Source organism: Plectropomus leopardus, chromosome 3 (assembly GCF_026936395.1).
Source record: "Plectropomus leopardus strain MGB_pleo_1.0 chromosome 3, ASM2693639v1, whole genome shotgun sequence".
NCBI classification, from domain to species: domain Eukaryota; kingdom Metazoa; phylum Chordata; class Actinopteri; order Perciformes; family Serranidae; genus Plectropomus; species Plectropomus leopardus.
In genome coordinates, this window is record NC_142178.1 from 23,790,734 (window position 1) to 23,816,334 (window position 25,601).

A 25,601-nucleotide genomic window follows, 5' to 3' on the forward strand; every position below is an offset into this window, starting at 1 on the left:
ACAGCTTTTCAAAGCACGTTAAACCATTGTTTACTCCAGCACACACCGATTTACAGGTTCCAAATAAAGTTGATTTTTTTAGCTCCTTCATTGTTAGCTTCTCTGTCAATAGCTTTTTTCAGAGTGTGCTGCTTATGAATTTATTTTCAGCTGAAAGTTGCTGATTCAGGACAATCAAGAATCAATAAAAAATGGTCACAGCGTATAAATGTCCAACAAACTAATTGTGTTATAGTGTAAACATATTTATGCATACTGGTGCATCAAGTTAAAGAAGTGCTTCATTATCTATACGTTGTTTGCCTCATGAGTGGCGCTATGTAGAGATCATGCACAATTTCTTAAAAAAACATTTTACTTACATGATCCTATCTTTCTTCAAACTTGTGTTGGTGTAGCCCTGAGACTGTTGGATTCAATTAGTAGGTCAAGGCTGACACGGAGCATTTTGTAAACAGATGTGTCTCTTTTTGCCTGGTGCAGCTGTTTACTGTCCTGTGTGCCAAGTCCACCAGCAGCTCGTGGTGTGACTGCAGAGTACTGGTTCTCATGCAGACTCGGTTTTCCTGTTTGAAACTTCCAGCAGAAACCGTGTTTTCTGCTGGAATATGCTCTTGTTGAGTTGTAAAATGATCCTTTTGTGCTATTTGTCGCTGTGCCAAGTCGAACAGTTTCAAGTGCAGCTATTATTAAATGCAGATGACTGAAACCTCTCAACTATTTGGCATGGCTAATTGTACACATCATCATGTGTTTTTTTTTTTTTCATTTGTGATTGATCAGAATGGTGCGATATAGATTCATTTCAAAGATGAATTCCTCGAATTAAAAGTTCACATACTTGCACTACATTGTTTCTCTTGTTCCAACTGTTCAGCGAATGACACCAGGCAGTAAAAATAGTGTGTGTCATAAGGCTGCTTTCTATTTCCAGAGTGGATTTGTAGTTTGTTCTGGACATAAAACAGGGCTGGTAGGAGAACACAGATGGCCAAAGATGGTCTACTACATTAACTAGACAAAAAGTTTTCAAGGGTCTCTGTTCCCATCAGATTGCTGTTTTGAGAGAAACAAAGGACTAACAGAAGTTGGGCCAAATTTATGATTGTGTGCATTCCCTAAATTCTTGTAAAGCAGGAGAAACTTTTTAGACTTATGTTGTAGGACTATAGATGTGTATGCAGTGACATGCAAGCAGGGATACAGCACAATGGCAATCAATAATTTTGTCATCATTGTTGAGGACAGTGAAAGGAGAGCAAACGAGATGAGAAAGACTGGAGTGCTTCTCAAAGCAACACCATTAGGCAGCCTCCAGTGAGAGCAGCTCTCTGTTCTCTCCCTCTTTCTTTCCGTTCCCAGTGCTTCTTGGCAGGCACAGCCAGCAGGAATGTGAGGTTGCTCTTGCTCTGTGCTCCTCTTTGCTGGTCTTGCTGGGGTGTGAGCGCCTGGTCCTGGGCTGCTGCTGCTGCTGCTGGTTGTTCAGCTTAGGCTAGGATGGGCTGGACTGCACTGCACTCCACTGCAATGCAATGCACTGGCTGATTGTTGTTTCTGCAGCAACGGGAGGGAAGAGGAGCCGCTCCCTGGCGCCCCAGCAAGGCATGGCCGCCCCTTCCTGTGTGAGGCGCTGATGGCTACCAGATGGCGGGTGAAGAGAGAAGAGGAGGTCTCATGCACTCCCTCTTTTTCTCTATTCATCCTCTCTGCCTTGATATTGTAATTTTTTATGTTTGTATGTTCTACTTTTCTCTTGTAAAATCATTTTCCCCCTTTACCCCATCTTTACATTTTGCTGCCCCTTTTGCTCTTTATAAACAAGGAGAAAAAGGTCGGTGCTGTTGGTGGCATCCAGGCTATATACCATGTTGTGTTTCTCAAGGTCTTACATACCCTGAGACACAAAAGATGACTCGCTTGTGATCAGTGACTCACTGAGGAATTGTGTACTTTGAAAGCCTTTTCATGATGCATGCTTGCTTTAAAACTGAAACTTTAACACTAAGCTTTATTATCACTGTAGCGCACCTGTCAAGCAGGAGCTGAGGTGCACATGTGTTGCTTGATGGGCTTCAACAAGAACTCATGAGAACTGAGATGGGTCACCAGTTGGCTCTCTCTGAAAGCCTGCTCCTCACCAACAGGAGGCCCTCTAAACTCACTGCACGTAGAGACCACTATCACCTCTTTAGCTTAGTCTCCAGGGATACACACATGGTCACGGATGACTTAACACACCTGCTTGATGAAATTGGCTCTAATTGCCTTGTTTGGAGAATGACCTGTTTGTACTTTAATGCAGCCTCTCTCTGGACTAGTTTTTTAAAGAGGCATCAGATACATTGCTTGCTAATAAATTACATAGTTTTTGCCAGAAGGTCAGTGTGCTGCTTTTAAACATCTTTTCTCACAGGAAGACTTAGAGAACATGATTGGCTTAGATATGAAAAATAATCAATTATGTGTTGCTACTGTGGGTTGTCTCATGAAATAGTTATTAAGTAATCTGGATATCTGAGTATAAAAAGGAGACCTGAAACGCAACAAATTATTTCTTTCACTGATCTGATGATTTTATTTTGTATTAATTCATTAATTGTTATCTCTGTTAGATATAGTGGAAACCACTTATTTTGATATAAAAGCTTTGGACAGATCAATTCTGTTTAAAATCCTGTCTAAAAAAATCACTTCTATAGAAATCATGCAGTCCACTCACAGTATTCACTCTAGGTCTTTTTATGACAACATGAAAAAAACAATTTAAAAGTATGATAATTCTATTTTTTTTTAACTTGCTCCAATGACACTTTGCCTTGTGGTAACCCATCTGCTTCTGTCAGGCTACCTGAGACTAGTGCCGCTTGCACATTGAAATTACGGGAAAAAAATCATTTTCTCAGTCAAAAACATTAACGAATCTCCTCTGAGCTTATGACTGCAAGTGATAGAGACAGAAAACAAATGCACACGGGGAAAGCAATAGTACCCGGTGACAGTACCTGGTCACGTAATGCCCCTGAATAAAAGGGCTGTATTGTATTTTCAAGCAGTCAAAAAAATGCAGCAAATAGTAAATAGTAAAGCTATCCTTTTTATTACTTTATATCCAAGCAAATATTCAAATGTCAATTAGATGGCAACCTGTATGAGAAACAAAGACAATGAAAAAGAAATTGTTTATGTTTATCATCTGCTGGATTTCCCAGAGTCCGAGATGACATCTTCACCTGTCAGCCAAAGGACATTCAGTATCATCAGTAAGAAAACTAGGTAATATTTACATCTTGAACCAAAGCAGAGGCTGTAGCCTTTCAATTTTTTGGTGTTTTCTCAAAGGGAAATCATTTGATTATCAAAACACTTCGTGATGCTGTTGATTGACTACTCGATAATTTGAGTTCTTGCTTCAGCTCTAAAATTAGTTGCCTTATCAGATTGTTAAGAGTTTTAAATCAGCAATGACTCGTGACCTCACAAGTCACGAGTCATTGCTGTCACGAGTCATTGCTGTTATCAGTTTAAACTTGCCTCATAGCTACAGATTGTGGATTGGGATAAAATACTGGCTGATATGATTTTTATGTTAGTCTAAGTTGCTGCCAGACATCTTGTTATCTTTGTGAGGTAGGCTACTTTTTGGATGTGTTTATTTTAAACAAATATCTGAGATGTCAACAAGAAATTTTCCACTGTGTTAAAACTATGAGTTGTGCACCAAAGAATGAAATGGCAGATTCAAGATGCAGAGAACCAAATGACTAAACTTATCAATAAGTTTTTAAAAGAGACTTTCCCAGGGAACCAGTTCTGTCCTTGACAATGTTGGATGATCTGAGTGATCAGGTCAGAGGGCAGCTTTTGAAGATAGAAATATGTGCGACTGTATCTGCTCACATTTAACTCTAAAGGTTCACCTGTCATCCCCCCCAAACACACATTCGCACACACACACATGCAGCTGGCACTCTAGTTATGTGGTGCTGTGTGATCTGACCCCAGCCGCTGTGTCTGCAGCCCCTTAATATAGCCCGCTGCTGTCATGGTAGTTTTTGCCCCTCTTCACTTGCTCTGCGCTGTAGTTTGTGCACCAATATGTGTGCATGTTAGTTCCGGCTTGAGGACAGGCTGAGTGAGACAGAGGGGGTGTTGGGGTGTCAGCCTGGAGACCAGATGCGAAATATTGGTACTGACTTGTGTAATTTCCCAAGTTACTGTGACTCAGACAGGCCCTCAATAAAAAAAGATGCCGTCTGTATCTAATTGAGATTAATTTGTCCTGTAATTTGTTTTTCAAATCAGGAATCAGTAGGAATCCTCAGAAGAGACAGAAATGGACAAAGAAAGATGGATGGCTCTTTGCTATTCACCATTGGTCCTGTTGTGGCCACTGTCCCTGATTGCATTAGAGCTACTATGGTGCTGCCCGATATCTTTGGCCTGGCCTCAAGCCAGAGGACGTGGTTAAACTTGCACACATGTACACACACACAGACACACACACACACGTAATGAGAGAGACACAGAGATGCAGCAGACCCCTGCTCTCAGAGAGTATTCGTTTCCAGCCTGATTGGAAGCTGAGAGTGAGGAGGACCTCCTCCCCTTGTCCACCTACTTTCTTGGCATTTGTCTGAACTTTCCCTGGCACTCTGCTCTTCTTTTTACACTCATTGCTGGTGTGTTTTAGAAACCTGTGGAATACTGTGACTATCTATGGCTCAGCTCATGCCCATGGCATTTGGATAACCAGCTAACTTTTTAAAATCCAAGCCGAACTCAAGGTTGGTACTTTGTATTACTTGTCTTTAAATTACAACTTGGGAATATAATATACAAAACTCACTTATGTTTTTTGGTTGAGAACACAGACAAATATGTGTATTGGTAAATGCAAGAGGAAATTTGCAAATTACCCAATTGGGGAAAATGTTATGGTCCATAAATAACATTCATCTGTGATGTGGTGTCCAAGTACAGTTCTGCAAAGTTGCAAAGGGAATTTCCAACATAAGCTTTTTATAATCAGCAGGTTTAGTTCCAGGTGTTTAAGTCACATTTTGCAATTTGGCTGGGATTTAAAGGACAATTTTGCCTCATGAATTATAGCTTTTTCAACATCTGTGTTGCATATAATAACTTATTAAGTAGTACAAGTTGCACTAGCTGTTCATTAGGTGTGCTGAAATTGAAAAAATAGACGTATTTTAAGTCTCCGAGACCTCTTGAATAAGACTTTGTTTTGGCCAGTTTTAAAACTTAACAATTCTTAGCATATGATTTGGTTTGTGTTATATATTCAACAATTTGTGTTTTGCTGTGACAGTTTTTTTCTGAACTGTTATGTACACATTTGGATGAACTGCAATGTTAGGCTGTGCCCAGGCCAATAGGGGCTGAAAGGAGAATTGTCTAAGCCCCTCTCGTCAGCGGTCAAGGAACAGCGTGATCATGTGAACCAAATCTGCCATGCCAAAGGAATGTGTTGAATTCTAACGATGCTGCTTTGACAAGTGCATGTGACTCAAGAGCAAGAGCTTAGATTGGCGAGGGCAGGAGAAGCAAAGGCAGATAGGATGAAAACGGCAGAGGAGAGAGAGCAGGTAATCAAAAGAAAGAATGCAGCGGACAGAAGTGTCAAGGTTGTGGAGGAGCAAAACATGCAACATTTTGACCTCCTTGCTTATCTGGAAAAAAAACAGTATTCAAACTGAAGGACCAAATAACAAGGAGATACTGTGGGAATGTGATAAACGTGTGTTTTGGGGAGTTACATATCCTGAAGTCAGATGAGCCAGCCTTTATCTCTAGCACAGCTTTAGTTCTCATGGCTGAGAGTGGGCTGCCATCTGCACTCACAAACTGTCCTCAGAGTATGCAGATTGAATAGGGCACTGTATGAACAAGGGTAATTAAGTACATTGAGTCTGGGATTTATTTTCAGCAAAGATTCCCATTGGTTATATAAATGAGCCACAGTAATTGCGGTGTGAGTGTGTCAGTCAGGGAGAAACACTGCATTTCTGTTTATGTTTCTTTATTGGAGGAGCAGATAAACATAAAGACAGTTGGATACTTGTTCTTTCACAAACAGCTGGTGTCATTTGACCAAGAAATCGGATATTTTGTCACTTTTGTGCCGCGATGTGAGACATGATTGGAATAAAAAAACATTTTTTAAAAAGCTGAAAGAGAAAGAGATATGTTCACTTTCTACTTTTATTGATGTGTTTACAAAATGAACAAAAACTGGACCTAAGGGTTTAAACACAATGCACATAATAGATGCACAACCTGTATTTATCTGTGTCCTGAGCTTAATGTTGTTTCCTACTCTGTAGGGTAATAGGTATTGATTGGTGACCTGGATTTTACCCTTGCCACCACAAGCTGATGTGAGTGCATTTTCACCATGCTGGAGGAGCAATAACTATGAATTACAAGAAAGAGAGAAAGATACTTAAGTAATAGAGCAAATGTTGCCTGGCTAGGATTTGTTTTTTGCTGATCTGGACGACATTTTAGTTCCTGTCATGAAGAGTAGGCGCCCTATTTGAACATGATTTGTTTTGTATTGCTGTGAATTCGCTATCCTTATCATAAGCAGGGTTTATACAGGGTATTTTGTTCCTCTAATAATCAGATTAAAAGTCCAGTCAGAATTAAAATACCTCATGTACAGAACTTGCTAAGAATAAACTGGATCGTTTGGAAACAAATATCCTTACAATACTTTGTTCAGCAGATGAAAGTTCACTCTAATTATTCCTTTTTTTAAGATTGTGAGTCTACGTCTTGCATCCACACTACTACGGCACTTTGAGGTGCCTAAAACAAAGACCCTTGAAAACACTGCTGACACCATTTTATTCTGAAAACTGTAGGATTGCATTTCAGTCCTGAGAAACTGAGATTTTTGGAAACGATGACACAGACACCAACATTTACTTTCAAATTGGCTCTTACCATTCACAGCATGTCAAGCCAAAACATAAGAGCTAGGTCTACATGCCTTTTGTGATTTTATCTTTCTTTTGTGGGTACTGCTGTTCCAATGTTGTGACTTCCTTTGGCGATGGATAATGCTCATGGCTGGTACCGCTCTAATATGTCTGTGCTTGTATATATTTGCTTTTTTAAGAAAAAAAGAGATCAACATCTGAGCAGCAATAAATGGCCAACTGGAATATTATCCTTCACTGTCTAGGATGGTGACTTACTGCATGCAGTATTGAGTTGCGTTTCATATCTTTTGAGTAGATGAATGGTCCCAGTTTCTTCTTGATAAATGATTTAATCCAAAAAATATTTTTATCAGAGTTGTATTCACATGTGAATTTTAAGAAACATAAGATTTTGTTGAGATGTGGCACAAAGTCCATCAATTCACCTTGCCTCTCCTCCCAAAATAACAAAATGTCATCAGTGTAACATTTATATAGTTTTAACTTGGAGTGGTATAGGTTGTTGTCTTATTTGCTTTGTAGTGACACCCAGTTTGTTTTTCACCACCTTGACAGCCATCTACTTACGATACTTTTAGAAACAGTTCGCATCATCTCTCATCTCTCACCATCTCACCATCTCACCATCTCATCATCCATCCAAGAAAAGGAAAATCCCTGGTCATTTTCGTAACATTTTCTGAAACCAAGCATCCAACCATAGAGTGGACAGTCCGCTTCCTGTTTACATTGCGTATGAATTACATCATGAAAGAACGGTCGTGTGATATATGTTTTCGGGCATGTTAGTATGAATGGAGAGTGCTAGAATGTTTGTGTATATGGAGATCATTTTCGTTTTACAAGACTGTTCTTAACCATGTGGATGTTGTCTTAATGCTGTTTATTTCTAATGGAAACCAGCTTTGTTTAAGTGTTTAGTGCACAAATTTCATAACTTCTTAGTTTTGCTACCATTTGATTCTGCAGATAGACTCTGTTCTGATGATGCAGGACAGACAGAAATGGCTTTACCTGGCTGAATCTCAGCAAAGGTGCTGGAAGCATCAATGCTCAATCAAAGCTTTTTGGATTGGGAACAGTTTTTGGTCAAAGAAGTCAGGACAGTTCATTTTTGAGTCGATAGAGGAGGTAATGGATTATGGATATGGTGTTAAAACTGGTTTCAAAACCTGCCTTTCGGCCTCTGCAGGCAGCAGTCATGCATTATGCAGTCATTAAACTTAAAATGCACAAATGCGTAAATGTCTTCAGTGGGCATTACGGATATGGTTGAATAACACAGGGGTTCAGACATCAAAAAGGTTGGAATATTAAACCTCTGTGTGCACAAGAGATGGTGAGTGCAGGTGAGTTGAGTGTGAATGAGTGCAAGCTGTTAGGACCAATCTCCAGGCATGCGAGCACACACCCACAGAAGCCAACGCAAAGCTAAAGAGTGAGGGAAATGTTTTAAAAATGCTGACATTGTTTTGGGGCCGTTTGCGTAATAGCTTAGTTGGAAAAATATTTTGCATTGCTGCCTTCCCCGCCTGTATTGGTGGCTTAAAACGAGTGTGTATGGGGGATTCCTCACATTCTTCCCCAAATGTGAATCACTGCACGGGAATCGCATGAACACACATGCAGCACACAACCTCTGAGGTATGTGTTCACACCACACACATTCTCTTTCAACTGAAAGTGAAGCAGTATCATCTGAATGTGACAACAGAGAGTGGAGGTGTGTGCCGGTTTCAGGGGACTGGCTAAAAAAGGAGGTGTGTCTTTAACTTACGTGCCTAGACATGCTCAGCAGCTCAGCTCGTAGAACAGGACACCAAACGTGCCTATTGCAAGTACTGAGAATAAGCATGTTGTATCTCTGATCGATGAGAGACACCACGAAATAATATATGCAGCAGCACCTTATTTCATAACAGCATTCACTACTTTCTAGTTGTTTGAGTTTCCTATTTATTTTATAATTTTGCATTTTCATTGGTTGGAAGAACAGAATCTAAATTGTCCTTGAATCTTGTTTCATCTCTTGTTTGGCTGTTTTCCTCACAGGACAAAAAAAAACCCACAGACACCTACTAAAATGCCTTTTTTTTCCGAGTGAGGATACAATCTGCATTTACTTCTGGGAAAAATGGCTCTATTGTAGTCGCAGGAATTCATCGCCTTCAGCTCCGATCAGCTTCCTTAGGCTGTGATGAAAGAATGACACCTGGGTGGACGTGCTAAATTTAGTCCCTTTGCCGATGTGAGGCAATGACGGGCCGCCACAAAATACCGTACATCCAGGTCAACGCAGCAAAATTTAGTCGACACTAAGTTGAGAGAGAGAGAGTGTGAATAAATCTCCTTTACCACTGCACAAAAAAACACCAACACCTGCTAACATCTGGAGTTTGTAATTGATGGTAAAGGTCATAATCGGCATTTACTTCCTGGAAAAATGACTGCAGTTGTCACGGGTAATTATCAACTCTAGCTCTTATTGTCTTCAGTCAGCAGTGATGGAAATACAACACTTGGGTGGAAGCTCTAGTGCTAGCTCCTTTGTTGGTGCGATGCAATGATGAGTTGCCACAAAATACCGCCCATCTTTGTTCAAGCAGGGTTCAAACATCATTCAAACTTTTAACAATACCGAGAGACACTAAATAAGCATTTTTAAAAGGTAATCACCCTAACATTTTCTTTGGCCTCCACGCATTATTTACTGTTTACTAACTGTTTTTCCAGCTGGTTTGTGATGTCAAACATGATACACAGAAAAAACAGAAAGACATTCTTGTCTGGTCTACTGGCAATAGGAAAGCATTCTATTGTCCATTTTTTAACAGGTTTTACCTGCATTAAAGAGCCAATCAAGTTCCCACATAGCCTTAAAATGTCTTAAAATGCATTGAATTCTTTAATCTAAAAATGAGGCCATAATTGGTGCTAAATTCACTTAGATTAATCTTTAAAGAGTTTAAGTAGTAGTTAAGTATTCAAAGTAACAGGTTTTACCTGCATTAAAGAGCCAATCAAGTTCCCACATAGCCTTAAAATGTCTTAAAATGCATTGAATTCTTTAATCTAAAAATGAGGCCATAATTGGTGCTAAATTCACTTAGATTAATCTTTAAAGAGTTTAAGTAGTAGTTAAGTATTCAAAGTAAAAATGCTCAGACACGGGAAGTAGAATTTTATGAATCTTTTTTTTTCTGACATTGCATTGCAAAAGAAGAAATCCAACTAATGAAATTGCACATGCAGGTTAAGAAACACAAAATCGAGAAAAAACAATCCAGAAATGCCAGATATTTCCCACCTCTGTTTGTAAACCAAATAGATACTCTGATGATAATATAATATGTTCATTATTGTCCATGTTTTTCACTTTTAAAAGGATTGGATGTGGATGAAAGGATGTAAATAAACTAACTTAATCTAACCACTGGAAAAAAAAGGCATGCCTTATGTTACAATAATCATCTGGGCAAAATAAAACGATCCTTCTTCAGTTTTGGTTATTAGGAAATTGGTCTTAAACTTAATTCCGAATAGTGTTAAAAATGTCTTAAAAAGTCTTAAATCTACCTTGCCTTAAGCGACAGGAATCCTGGTCTCAGCATACACTTACTAATTTTGGTGCAAAAACGGTATGAGTAACAAGGTGCCACTGTTTTGAATGCAACACCACTGGCAACACAGAAGTGCATATTAGAGTCCATTTCCTTATCTCTGTGTATGGCATCTCAATCCATTTCCTAGTGGATGGACTCAAGCAAGAGGGGGGCTAATTAGATCATGTCCAAGGCAACCTCTTACTAGCCACTAAATGTGATTTGGAATAATTTTCATTGGACTGATTGGATTAGACTGCTGGTGCTCAGTGCATGGATAAGGATTGGGCTAGACACACACAGAGTGGACTAACATAGTATTAACAATGCACCTGCTGTCCAGCTTTTTAAAAGCCTGATTGACTTATCAATCAAAAAGCCTGTAAGTGTATAAACAAGACTTTCTGTGTAATTGGTGTATAATAATTTATTTAATCCAAATTAATTACAACATGGCCTCATTTAACGAAAAAAAAAAACGTACATATAAACACACATACGCCCACACACTCACCCACAGATGCTTTTTAGGCCTAACTATGGAGAAGTCATCCATCTCACCATGCACTGGTCCCCCTACAGGAAGCAGTGGGACTGTCACGAGTCTGCCGCTCAACCCACAACCCTGCTGTAGTGTGAAACTGTGCTTCACTGAGAGCTGCAAGGCTGTTCCACTGCAGGCTCTTACTGAAACATTCAATGCATTTCTCAGAAGGTCCATATTTATAGTAATATAGGTAGATCTCACTTGTGCATGTGCAGGAGTGACTCAAAAGCCATGCCAGGAACTTGCAGTGGGATGGTGCACTGTTTAGCATGTGGGCACAGCTCATTGAATAGTGGCTGGTATTTTTGGTTCTACCCACCTGTCTTGGGCCAGCGTGTTGTAGGTGTACTGTAGCGTAGAGGCGGTGCATAATGGGGGTTGGGGTGGGCAGTTGTTGCCAGGGGAGGTGGTGTGTTATTTTCAGTCCATTGTGTCTACTTCCTGTGGGTCAGGGGTTATTGGAGCAGGGTGTTGCAGACTTTACGGAGTAAAGAGGAGGGGAGGGAAGTCAGTAGGGTAGGCAGGAAGGTGGCCAGCAGACTCACTCAACAACAGCGGCTGGTCAGCAGCTTGCTTACCTTGCTTCTCCCGCAATGCTTCTCGTTTTCATCCGTGCAAAGCTTGGACTCTTCAGAACCAGGTAAAGGGCCAGGAATTGCATTTTAATAATCGGCAAGCTTGTCATTTAGTGTTATCTTTTGATTATTTGAATCCTGTTGTTTTCTTTTTCAAATATTGTTAGCTTGTTACTCTCAGTAGACGGTTAGAAACGAACTTGACTATCAATCGATAATGCTTCATCATCAGTATGGAGATGTTTGTTTGGGAAGATAGCGCAACAAAAATATGGAAGTAGATGGAAATTTGATGACTGTTGCATAACCTGAATTCCACCTTAATGGTGCTGTTTTTGGGACATCAGAGTGTGAAGAGAATCGATAGCTGCACTTTGATTCAGTATTGAAGCATGGTTAATTCTTTCATGAATCATAGAGAAATAACTGCATATGTAAAATAACAGCCTTAAGCTGAAGGGTGACAGTGGGGGGTATGTATGACCATAGTGTTGAAATATGGTGGTATTTCTATACTAAATCCCATAAAGACAAACAAAAGCCATGCCATGGCAAAGAAATGTCCATCATGAGTGCAGCCACTTCCAGCGGGTGCAGTGACAGCTCTCATGTGAGGAGAATTTTAATTTAGTTTGCACAGTTGCATTTCAATGAGAGATCTTGGTAAGCAACCTGAAAGAGCAAAGTTCATTCTGTAAGCATAATTATGTGTCTTCTCTGCAACTCTTTGTTCTGCAATCAGTTGTCACTTTGTTTTTATGGTTAGCGACAGGCTGGGTGCCGGATTGTTGTGTCAATATATTGTATTGGTTAGTGTAACATTCCTGCACCCGACAGTGTGGAGATATTTATCTTGTAAAGACATCCAAAGTCCTTTACCAGCTTGCCTTCAGCTCTTGTATACTCACATGTGTGCTACATAATTAGCTGTTGCACTTATTAAAATTTTTTAAAAGCATGTATACTACAAAAGTAGACATTGATTCCTAAAATTTTGTTCACCAGTATTTGCTCTTTGGCCCAAAATTACCATGACAAGCAGGTAGTACACAAGATACAGTTTCTTGGGCTTTGGGCCATGTATCCAAAAACATAATCATGGCACATCACTGTGCAGACAGCAGTGGTATCTCTGGCTTCATCATTTCTTTCAGTGGATGCAGTTGTGTGCAGTTTTGATTCCAGAACTTGTTGCTGTAAAATAGGTGATTGTGCAAGTGAAAGCTGCAAACAGAAACATGTTTAAACATTTTTTAAGGTAGATGGAGGTAGAGTAGTGCTGATGTGTGCGTGTATATATATTTTGAATATTTTGAAATTTTATACATGCAGTACATTGCTTCGTATCATTTCAGACCAAAGAGGATCAGTCTCTTGCTCACAAATAATGTCAAATAGGGATTACTACTTCCTCTAGCACAGGTCAAGCATTTTGCAAAAACAATGTGAGCAAATCATCAACTTCTGTTATTGAGTTTTCACGGTGCAAATGTGATTTCCTTTCTGCTTTGTCCACTCTGTGCATAGATGGTAACAGTATTTCTGCTGAACATGCGTTGGATTCCCTTTATTAAGTTCTGAGCATCCAAGATGGACTGTTCACATTCATATCTTGTTTGGGGTTCTGAATCTAATCCCCAGTTTTCTGGACACCTGAAAAGACATTAACTGTTGCAGGATTCGGTAAATGTTGATATTGAAGAGGTTCTAAAGTTAGCTCCCGACCGACCTCCAAACATAACCGCAGTGACAAAAGGAGGCAAAACAGGAAATCTTTTTGCTCAGAGTGTGTGTTGGGAACAGATGACCAGGAAGATAAAAAGCGCTAACAAAGTGGAAACTTCCACTAAGGGATGTTATTTTGCCTTGTGTGTGTTTTTTCTCTCCTTTTCTGTGTTTCATAAAGCCCCCTGTTTCCTGGAAAACACAGTCCGAGGCAGTTGGCTTAGTTTTGATGAAAAGGCTGCGAGTGCTGAACAGTTTCCTACATTATACGTAACAACTGAAGCTTCTGTGCTCCCTCAGTCATACATGATGTGAAGTTGTGTTAATGTTTAAACCTGCTCCCTGTGAGTTAATGCTTTACTCTGGTGAGTGTGAGCATTAAGTCTGAATCTGGAGTCTGAGAGCTGTGTAGTGAGGCAAGGGGGTAGCTGGGCTATTGCTATTGAAGGTGGCAGATGTCAAACATTGTTAGTAGAAAATTTAAATGGAAAAAAATGTTGTTTTGGGTTTTTTTTTTTTTAAGAAAATAAACAAGACTCGCTGTAGTTAGACACAGCACAGAGCTACCTATCAGACTTCCTTGTGCTCTCATCTGCAGAAAAAAAGATAAAATTTAAATAAAATGGCAATAACAGAAATGTGTGATAACCTGTTCATAAATTTGACTAATAGATTCCAGTGAACTCCAAGAAAATTCGATGTTAATGTTCAAAAAGGAGTTGGAGGAATTCTATAATTATTATTTCCTAGCCTTTCAATTAATTCATGAACTTCATCTCTGACTTACTATGTACATACATACAGTTACATTACACATACACACAAACACTTAGATACATAGATACAAGCATACACACACATCCATATATACACATATACATGCACACACATGCACACACACGCGCGCGCACACACACACACACACACACACACGTACACATTCCACATATACACCTAATGCATATTAGGGGTGGGTGATATGGCTCTAAAATATTATCACAATATTTCAGAGTATTTTTTGCAATAAAGAGCTAAAGACATAAGACAAAATATATTCCTGATGATATGACAAAATACTGAATAATATTTTGTTGAGTTCTAGAATATGCAGTTGCAACAAAAAAAAATGTTATAGTTTTATATATCGGAAGGAAAAAAGGTAACGCCTGCACACTAACTTTATGCCACACAAGTTTACTAAAAACACTGTTTTGATCCTGCTTGGATCTTTGTCAGGTCAAATGTTTGAAGGGCTGAAACCACACCTATATTTATACGTAATGCACACCAATAAGCTGACGAGCTCTGTGGTTGCAGGTGTGGTTAACCATCTGAACCATTCACGGTAGTTAAACAATTGACAATCAACAATTAAATAGATTACACAGAAAAAACTGAAGGAATACATAGACATAAAAGTGATGTCAAGGCCATATTACAGATCATCAAGCCTATCTCAGTCAATAAAAACATTATATCACTTTTTTTTTTCATCACAATACATCTTTTTATCAAAAACTTTAATATTAAAATCCATCAAGGTGATAAGTCAACATCACCTACATTCAGAATTGTTTTAAATCAGGGTTAAGGGAGAAAACTCTCTTAAATCTCCTCCTCTTCTTGGAGAACATGCTCAAAAAATCTTTAATAAACTTGTGTGGCATGGAGTAAGTGTGCAGGCGTTACCTTTTTAATGCACGTTTTTTGAAAGCCTTGCACCTATACAATGTGTGTATATCTATCCTTTTCTAATAGTTTTATATATCGCCATAAACTTAACAGTTTTGCCTCAAATATTAAGTAAAAACAAAACAAAAATATCTGTCATTGAAGAAAAGTACCCTTGAATCTGTAACTAGTTTGTGTATATATAAAATAAATCAAAAGGCAATTTTGTTCTCCTTGAAGTCCGTAAAGATTGAGTAGTTAAGGCCCACCTAGACCTGCATGCTCTGTCATTTCTCCTCTTCTGAAATATTGCCAATATCACAATATGAATTTTTCAAACCCTTTAAAAATGATACTGTTATTATTTTTAATGATATGACATGGCACACCCCTATTGCATATTCATAAATCTTAAACATGTAATGCATACATATGTTATGCACCTGCACACAACCAAACACACAATATACACTTTGTAATCTTCCCCACCTTCTCCCTCTGACTCACTCGCTCGCTTGGTCCTTCCCTCCCTCTGTCAGTGGATACTCTATGAATGATATGGAATGATTACTTGACTGAGAGTTCCTGTCTCCGCCCTACCAGAAGGAGTTAGTACAGCTACAACAACAATTACACATTTGCTTATCCAAGACATTGGTGTAACAGCAGCACCGTTGTCCTGGGCTGTAAGACATAGGTATAAAGGACCATAGAACTGGTTGATGAGAATACTATGCAACAAAGCCTCAGAGAATATCATATCTACTGAAAACTTTGGTAAGCATCTCTGTTTTCTGTCAGAGTTTTGTAGAAACAGCTGAATTTTTGTAACCATTTAAACCAGGTTAAATAATTCCAGAATGTGCCTCTGTGTAGTAGACGTAATGACAGGTTGGATGTGGCTTTTCATCTCTGCAAGGATATTTAGTTTTTGATGTGAAAAAGTTTTAAAAAATCACATCGATGTTTTATTAGGTCACCTGTGAAAGCCCATAAATTAAGAACACCTGTTTAAGTTTCAGACGGTCTTTGATGAGAATGTCGGTCTTTGTGAGCGCTGTTTGCAAAGATAGCAGTATGACTACCAAGGTCTGTGTTCTTTGGACAGTTACCGTAGATTGTTAGGGCTGGGGTCAGATGGCGCCTGGCTGGGTGAGAATTTCACAGCTGCAGATGAAAGAGGAGCGACTGTGGGATGGTAAATTGAGGGTAGAGATAGCAAGGGATTGTGCAGATGATGAAGGGAGAAAAGTGGCTTGTTTTGATCATAGAACTCCTTATGGATCAATACACTGTTGATGAGCATGCATATAGGATGCGAGCATGCTGATGTGTCCTACCCTCTCAGGAGGAGCTCTTTGTGTAGACTCAGCTGCCTAAAAAAAGTTGCATTCACTTTCTGACTTTGAACTGGTTGTATCAGATAATGCTAACTGTACTGGGCTATTTTTATCCACACAAAATAACATGCACACTGTCTTTACATTACACAGCAGATGTCAGTTTTCCAGTTTATTTCTAGGAAAGTCAGAATGCACAAATGTTACTTCTATAGCATATTCCCAGCTGCAGAAAACAAATGTTTTCTTGTTTGGAATTGTAGCCTGTAAAGAGCATGATGCTGGCTGACTTTGCTGTACTATTGTCTGTACCAAACCCTATTAACTCTCCGTCCAGTTTTATAATAAGTGATTTACCATTCTTTCATACGTCCATATGTCTTGGAAATTCTCACAATCCATTGCAGCATGTGACTATAAGTACTTGTTAGTTAACTTCTTGTTAATGTTTACTGCAGTCATTCTGCTGTTCTCTTTTACTAACCACGAAAATGAAAGTTGTTGCTGTCATGTTGTTATACTTACCTTTTAATGAAGTAACATTGTACTCTCAGTGTCAGGTTTTCCCTGTGGTATCAAAAATTGGTATTGAATATCAATGTTTGTCAAGTTGTACTAAAGATAGAAATTCCTATCTTGTGAAACACTACGAAATACATGCATTAGACTGGAATCCGATTTAATTTACATTTTTCAGGACTGAAATTTCCCATTTGTACAAGGGCACAATGTGCAGCCACAGAATGAGAAAGCACCATTAGAAAATATTATTTCTTCCAGTTCTTTTTAAATTTTAAGTTACATATGTATTTGTTGTTAATCATCATTTAGTCTACTTGTGATAATCTATTCTGTATGCAAAACACAAACTAGAACATAAATAAGACTTGATGTATTAATGCAAGGTTAGCCATATGCAGTCCATTAAAAATGGATGTCTAGTTTCTGAGGAATTCTGGATCTTGAGCTTTGGTTCTTGTGGAAGAATTGAGACTTTAGATTCTCACTGTTGTGTCTCTGACCTGTGTGGGAAGATGGGGCGCTTGCACACAAAGCAAGGATGTGATGTTTCAGTTTAACAAAGATTTGTTCTTGTTTTCTCTTGGAGAGGAGAGAAATGAAGAGGTTGACTCTCACATGGGAGCAGTGCTGTGCGGTGGACACGGATGATAATTGATAAGTCCGGAACCAGTTGGGAGTTACAATTTTTTGTCGTGGGTGTTTCTGAGATGGACATATGAGGGTTCAATAGGACACACACAGTCACACCTAAGCTAGTGTTGATGTTGCTTTAGTCCATTTGCCTGGGTGGTCCTATCTTTAGCTTGTTCTCACTCTATTTCTCTTTGTTTATTTCCTCTGCTGCCTTTGGTCTAAATCCTATTATGGAGCAAGGAAAATAGACTTTATATTTCCTCCTAAATGGTTTATTTAAGCAATCAGTATTTGTCAGTAGTTCTCTTGCGTTCATTATAACCATTAAGACTACTTGTATAATAGTTGTCTGTTGCTCCGGGTGTGGTAAAGCATTACTGGAGAATGAAATTTAAATTCAATTTCATTCACCATGATTGATTTGCCTCATTAGTTTTACAAAATAATTGTCTGGCTACACCTCTGTTTTTGAGAGTTTAATGAGATAGTTACATTTTTATGAAGTGAGGTTGTATTGGGTACTTATTCACGGTCAGTGTATTACACACCATGGGTCGACTGATATTGTTTTTTCAGGGCCGATACCGATACAGATTTTTAGTAGAGACCGATAACTGACCAATATGCATTTACAATAAAAATGAAAATCTTTCTGTCAATATTTAGCATTTGGAATATAACAAACTCCAAGACAAAATGTTTAAATCGTTCAAATCTTTAAAAAAAACTGAGACTAGGAATGTAACAATCCCAGCTACTTTGAGTGAAGTCGAGTGAAAATTTAAATAGAAAATTCTGCTGATTCCTTTTACACACAGTAGATGTCATTTAGCATGAGAAGCAAGCTGGAGTTTGTCACAGAAGCTAAGCAAAGTACTGCTGTGGAAGAGGGTCAGCAACATAACGTATAGCCATGCTCTGATCATAGCCACCAGGCTCCATTTACAAAAACAGTAATTTCAGCACACCTGACATGGGAGCTGCTGATCTACTGCTGCTTTCATCAGTTTGAGTCATTGTATGACTTTGGTGAATCAAAAGTCCTCCCAATCCTCTTGAATGCTAAAGACAAATAATAACACTAACAAAATACCTGATTGAAGCAGTAGACCTGCAGCTCCAGTGTTCAGCAATTTCAAATCACTGTTTTTCTCAATGGAGTCTGGCATTGAGGAGTGCAATATAACAGCTTTTCTGCTGGAAATCACTGTCTGACAGAAAGGTAAAGGAGTGAAAACACCCTCAGTATAACTTAAATTGACATTGATTTGTTTTTGGTGGGACTTTTTTTAGGTGGCTAAAATATTTGTCTTTGCTGACCCCCATCCACAGCAGTACATTGCTTAGCTTCTGTGCTGAACCCCGGCCTGCTTCTCCAAACTGGAGGCATGCTGTCCACCATCCACTATATGTAATATACTGTCTATGGAGTAATACCTCATACAGCCCAATTTAAAAAAAAAAAAAAAAAAAAAAAAGGTACTATCCGTTTAAGACTGCCGTCGTCAGGGTTAAAAGGTAGTTAAAAGTACTTCTGTTTATGCAGAAAGGTGCGTCTGCAAAGCTCTCATGCATGACTTATTTTCCTTAGGGCTGCCCAGCAACGTCACTTGTCTTTGTGCTGAGGAGTGTGCACTTAATTACAGAGCAGGATGATGAAAAGCACATCATTGTCCTGAAATGTTAGCCACCAACAAACCAAAAGGTAGAATACAAAGGAGAAGACTGGCTTGCAAATCAGTGTCTTGATATTGGATGGAAATCTGGGTAAGAGCTTTTTTACATTTATATGCACTCTGTAAGCCCTTCTTATCTCCCGACTTAAAGGACCTCCAGTCCCCAACTAGCTATCTTTGCAGCATTAGCACAAGTGTCTGGGGTCAGTGGGCTGCCAAAGGAAAGCCTTTGTGAAGCAGGCATGTAGAGGAAGCTGTCCATGCTGTGGCTTCTCTGACCTTTTTTTATTGAGAGTGCAGATGGGAAACAGAATCATAAAGTCTCTACAGGAAGCAGAGGAAGGCTCACATCCAGGGAAGAGGATGGAGTCTTTAGATGCAACACTAAAATGAGAAACACAGAGAGTGATTTGTCTGTAATTATGAGCTCTGTGCAGACCTTCGATTAGCAATGGAAATGAAGAAAGGAGTATATCACAGCTCTCAAGTGTGGCTGTATTGCTGGAACCGTGAGGACATGTAGTTGTGTGTAGTGTGTAGTGGTGAGATGAGAACGGTTTTAAAACCCCCATGAAACACTGTCTTTACTTCCTTAATGTGATGTGTTTCCTCTTGAAACAGGATGTCAGTTATTGCAGTGAAGGAGTACTCCAAATCAGTGTCATTTAGGGAGAGAAAAGCAGTTGGACAGTCCAGATTTCTGTCGATGTTTACCATGCTACAATAATCCGAGGTCTAAGGATAAAGGCTTTCATATGCTGTACACGCTTGAGCTTCATGTTCTCTTCTAAGTGTTTCAGTGGGCCTTTTTAAACAGAGATCGCACTAAAGGGCTGCTACAGAGTCCTTTCTTTGTACTGCTTTCGCATTTTTACACAGAACCAAACAACGTCGGCATCATGCCACTTCAATTTGTGATTTTAGACAGCATCCTGGCATCACAGAAGTAAAAGAGTGATGAGTGTATATTCAATCAGAAGATTCTGGGTAGAAAGTTAAATAATTTTCAAAAAAAAGTGAATATATCAACCAAATTATATCAGCATATTAGCAAAAAATACCCTAACCAACCCAATATTGTGCATCCTGAGTGCTTTACAAACAATAACAATTGCATAACAAGGCAATAACAATCATTTGCCGTCTCTGTTGTATGGTGGCTGATCTCATCATCTGTTTGTAGGGTAAGGAGCTCAAGAATCTCATTGTTTTCCCAATTTTCGGTCGCTTTTCGTCTTCTTTGAGTAAGACGTTAACTGCTAACAGCTAACAGCCAACAGCCATGTTTGAAATCTCCCAGTCTTGGTCACACATATAACACGCCATCAAAATGTCACATCCGTCCTGCCCGTGGTCCCGTCCTGGCACATGTCCTGTTTAAAACAGACACTGGTTTGGCACTGTAACTACCTCCCATGGACTATAGGCGAGACCACTCTGTCCCCACAGTCTGTGACTGTACCTTCGAGACAGACAGGGAGGTGACGTAACTGAACAGGCAGCGTGAAAATGGCTATAGTGTGTAATTTTGTTAAAGTGGAATTGTTAAAAACCTTTGTGTTCGCCCATGTTGCTCCGTGCCCTTCAGTCTAAAAGCTGTGTCAGGCTTTGTCAATTCATCATTAAACTGTGGTTTTGCAGTTTAATAATAATTAGATTTAATTGTGGTCAAAATAATAAAAAATAAGAGCCAGATGCAACCAAATTGAATAACATGTTAGGGTGAAAGCAGTTATTCTATTATATTTTTTGTAAACTTGAGGCGCAGCCTCTAGCCTCCCCCAGTCCCACCCCCTCTGATTTAGCAGTGGCAGTTAGAAGGGTCTGGGCCAACCTGATTACATAGAACAGGAAGTCAGGGGAGGGAGGGGTCACAAACTACAGACCCTCACACACACTGCAGCACATGATAAACCCAAAAGGCGCAAACACCAACACAAACAACATGCAGCACTTGCTTACTCACTTACAGTAAGAGAAATACTACAGGACACAGAATGAAAATAGCTCATATGGATATACAGCTAAGGTAGGCTCACTGTTTTTTGCTCAAGCTTTAAAGAAAAATCCTGTCGTGCATAATCTGTTAACATTTGTGGATATATTGATTAGTCATTTTGTTGAGCTGTGTGGTGTGCTGTCTCAGTCTTGGTAGCGATGGCTGTTAGTGTTAAGGCTAGAAGGGTTAGCATGCAGGAATGCTGGGAAACTTTCACGTGCGAATCCCAGGTGTGATTGTGGCTTTCTATCCAATGTTTTTCCTACATACAGGAGGAATAATACCATAGCAACAGTGCTGTGGTATCAGGACAAAGTGATAATTAGTTCACCAAAACTTGCTTAGAGCCAGTAATATAAATTCCCATTTGATTGTGGATCCAGTTACACACTCTCTTCCCTTTTAAAGAAAAAAAGAAAAAAAGGAAAACATTGCCTGAAATGGACTGAAATATATATATATATATATATATATATATATATATATATATATATATATATATATGTATATGTATATGTATATGTATGTGTGTGTGTGTGTGTGTGTGTGTGTGTGTGTATGTATGTATGTATAGTGTATCCCCCGAGTGCTCAGGTGAGGTCAGGGTTGGCTTTTTCTTTCACTTTGGCTTTTCCATAAACAGTGCAGTCCGACAATCCTGCATACTTTTAGTATAGGGCAATTAAAGTCCCCAGTGAAATCTATAGCCTGTCTTAGCTGACACTTCACGCTACAACTGTTGGAGCTGTTGGTTATTTTGTGCCTTTGTACCGGTTTCCTGGTTCTGAAATATTTATGTAAATAAACATAACAACTGACTGTTTTTCTTTTTTTGTATTTGATAATGAATAAAATAATTTGTATAGAGGCCGATAGAAACTGACTTTGAGGAATCTCTGAGCAATATCTCAGTTGCTTGCTTGCCCTGGCAAAAAAAAAACAAAAAAAAGAAACACTAATGGTGAATGCTGATTATGGTTATTTTTCTTCTAGTGAAGTACCAGTGTGTGCACTTACTTTAGAGTCCAGTCTTGGATCAACATAAAAACAGCTAGAATTAGTTTTTGGTTTATGTGAATATGGAAGGATCAGCATGTTTGTGAAGGTGGTGATAGGTCTTTAATGTAGAAGGTAGATTTATTAGTCATTTTTTAAACTGTTTAAAAAATGACTAATAAATCTACCTTCTACTTTCTTTGTTTTGAATTAGGGATGTCCTGATCGGAAGGATAGGTATTGGGCCTGATCAACACATTGATCAGGATTGGTTATTTTGAGCATGCACCCCGCCCGATCCTTTGTTTACCTCTGTTTCTTTGTTTTTATTTGTTGTGACTGGGAGTGTTAAAGTTCGGCTATAACACCACTTTAAAGTGTAATTGTGATTATAATACTCATTTACAGTGTCCTCTACAAATGCTACACTATGTGGATCTGAGAGCTATTTGTAAAGACACATTTTATTTTGTTTACTTTTTGTTTTGCTGAAAAAACAAAAGCTGCACTAAGTGGATTTGAGAGCCATTTCTAAAGACATTTCATTTTGTTTACTTGGTTATTTTATAAAAGAAACAAAAGCTGCACTAAGTGGAATTGTGATAAGAGCCGTATAAAATGCTTTTAGTTTGTTTACTTTGTTATTTAGTAAAAACAAAATTTAAAAAAAAACCTCTATGGAACTGTTTGGATGCAGACATTGTTTTCTTGTATTGTATTGCAGAGCTATTAAACTATTATGCGAATACACTGGATTGATTTCAGTAACTTTAAAGTATTTGAAGTATGTGCAGCTGTATTATCCAGGTTGAATGCAAGTACCGGATCGGGAATCGATACTGTCAGATACTGAATATCAGATGATTTGGATCGGGATCGAGGGCAAAAAAACTTGATTGGGACATCCCTTTTTTGAATACAATATTTCACTACCCCACTTGCTATGGATTTTTATGTCAGGTCAAGCAATGCACTGGGTTCAGCTATCAAGACTGTTTACTTTGAGGTCAGAAGCTGGTGGTAGAGTTGGCTGACTATTAACCACTGTCCAGGATGCTGGACCTCAGGCATGCACATCTTTCACGGAAGTCCCTTCTCCCTCCAGCAGGCGGAGGGGCTGATGACGTCGGCCAAACTGCCTCACTTAGCCAAAGGCCATGCCCTCTTACTTGTACGTTAACTGCCCTCTCTGGTGCTCAAGGATGTAAAAATAGCTGTTTAGCAAGAATCCCAGTCATGTCTGGCTAACAAAGACTGATTTATACAAGTTGCGGCACTAAGCATAGAGGAGCTTTTGTCCCTCCTCTCCCTCTCCTTCTGCAGACCTCGTCACCAAGGCCGTGAGCACCAAAACCTCTGACGCTCTTGACACTCCTCTCTTAGAACAGCCTTTGTTCAGCATTAGTCCTTAAGTCCCGATAGTGAGGCTTGGGGAAGCACTGCGGTCTACAAGATTGCGTATTTGTTTACTGCATTTGTGTCAGATTGCAGAGTCATGGAAATATTTAGTATTTTTGTTGCTTTTCTGCGTCAGCAAATGCAGTTACTTAATATTCAGGTATTTGCTCAAATTTTGAAAATGTCACATGCACTCTCGGAAATTCATTCCTTATCTTTTGTCCCCCTTAACCCCTCTTTATGTCCAAACATGACGTATGACTACCAACCAACACAGAGAAATGTGAGTTGAATTTGTTACCAGGCTTTGATAGTTTGATAGTGTAACCTTTCATTGACTCATCCCTTATGATGAAACATTTCTAAGTATTTTATGCATATTGACTCTTGAAGAACCATTTGTTCAGGTACACTTGCTTAAATGTTTATAGCTGAAGCCATTTAAATGCTGTGGACTGACACGATTGCTGTAAATCAAATAAGATTAGTACGTCCTCTGATATAGCAGTAAGTAGTGAATTTCATGTATATTATTCTGCTGGAACGCTGAGGAAGATCACAGCACCTGATGCTTCATTTACATTTTTCTCACCTTGCTTTAAGCATCCTTATTCCTTCTAATGAGAATGCCCTGAAGAATACACAGATAAATACTGACACACTGGTAAGGGTCGTATGTTTAATTTCCTGCTTGAGAGAGAGAGAGAGAGAGAGAGAGAGAGAGAGAGGGAGAGAGAGACAGTGTGAGTGAAGCAATTTTTTTTCCATATCAACTGACTGTTAAAGGTGGTCTGTTTTCAGTGTGGTCATAAAATGTAGCCTGGTGGTGATTTCTGGCAGATTAAACAATACTAATTTGTTTTGTTATCACCAAAATCCTGACCTTCTCTCCCTCGTCTGCACCCTGCGCCCAGTCTCCCTCGCTCTTTCCCTTTCGCTGTGTTTTTCTGAGGAACAAACAGAGAAGCTGTCCCAGTCAGGATGAGTCAGTGCAGCTGGGGTGCAGGTCATTTACCCACAGCCCACTCAGATAGGACAGATGGCCCGGACATCTTAGCATGCTGCTAAGTGCTAACTGTGCACCAAGAGTCTGTGAGCTAAGCTAATGCTAACACGTATTGGATGAACAATAGAAAAAAGAGAAAAAATGTGCCAGGGGCTCTTTTTGTAATTTTGTGTATGATTTTGAGTGCATTGTGCTGCTGATTCCACTAGGGAATGCATAATAATCATACCTAATATTTTCATGACTGGAGGCAACAACAGTAATTTTTAATACATATCCAATTCTCACATCAAAAACAAATCATGCTATCAAAGAGTGCTCCTCTGACGTGCCACTTCTTCAGTTATGATTGTGTTTAAAAGAGGCTGGGTATTTACGCAGATGAGTATTTTTTTGCTCGTGTTTCTGGTCTTCTTTCTTTAACTGTGACCCCCTAAATGTGACTAACTAATGCAATTCTGGCGGCACAACAGGACGGACACGTACAGATGCTCCTACAATAGAAGGTCAAAGTTTTAGCTTTGTATCATCATAAATAGGAGTTAAAGTTATGCTGTTTTCATTTTGTATTGGTGCATGGACCAAGTATCTTAACTGCATCCTGAGACTTAGATCACTGGCCTTTCAAAAGAAGCATGGAACACTAAGAGCCTGTTAATTAGGATTTATGATGTGCTTGTGATGTATTTGCTGTGCACGTCACTTTGCCATGTTTATCTGGTTGTCCGTTTGCTTCCAAGGACTAAAAGTGCATGAGACTCTACAAGCTGCCGCTTACTTGCGTTTCATGGGTGGAGTGTTTACAACCTCTCGTTGCCAAAAACATCAAAGTATATCGGAAGTACATTTGCATGTTGTCTGTGCAGTTGTCTTGATTGTGTCCACTTGAGAAATGTCCATCTGTGAAGTCACAGGTTGGTTGAGTGTAAACTTGCTTTTGCAGTAA

General features: G+C 39.2%; 1 protein-coding gene across 12 annotated transcripts in view; it reads left to right on the forward strand.

Moving 5' to 3' along the window:
- gab1 (GRB2-associated binding protein 1) overlaps window positions 1–25,601 on the forward strand; it is a 69,935-nt gene that overhangs the window by 10,984 nt on the left and 33,350 nt on the right. Inside the window, exon 1 of one of the 12 annotated variants that reach the window (XM_088075913.1) lies at window positions 4,524–4,784. The exons of 9 other annotated variants lie outside the window; for them this stretch is intronic. The gene's annotated coding sequence lies outside the window, so the exon portion shown is untranslated. Of the gene's footprint in view, window positions 1–4,523; window positions 4,785–11,600; window positions 11,755–21,162; window positions 21,286–25,601 lie in introns of those variants that run through there. 2 more of the 12 variants (XM_088075911.1, XM_088075914.1) reach the window with 2 other exon arrangements.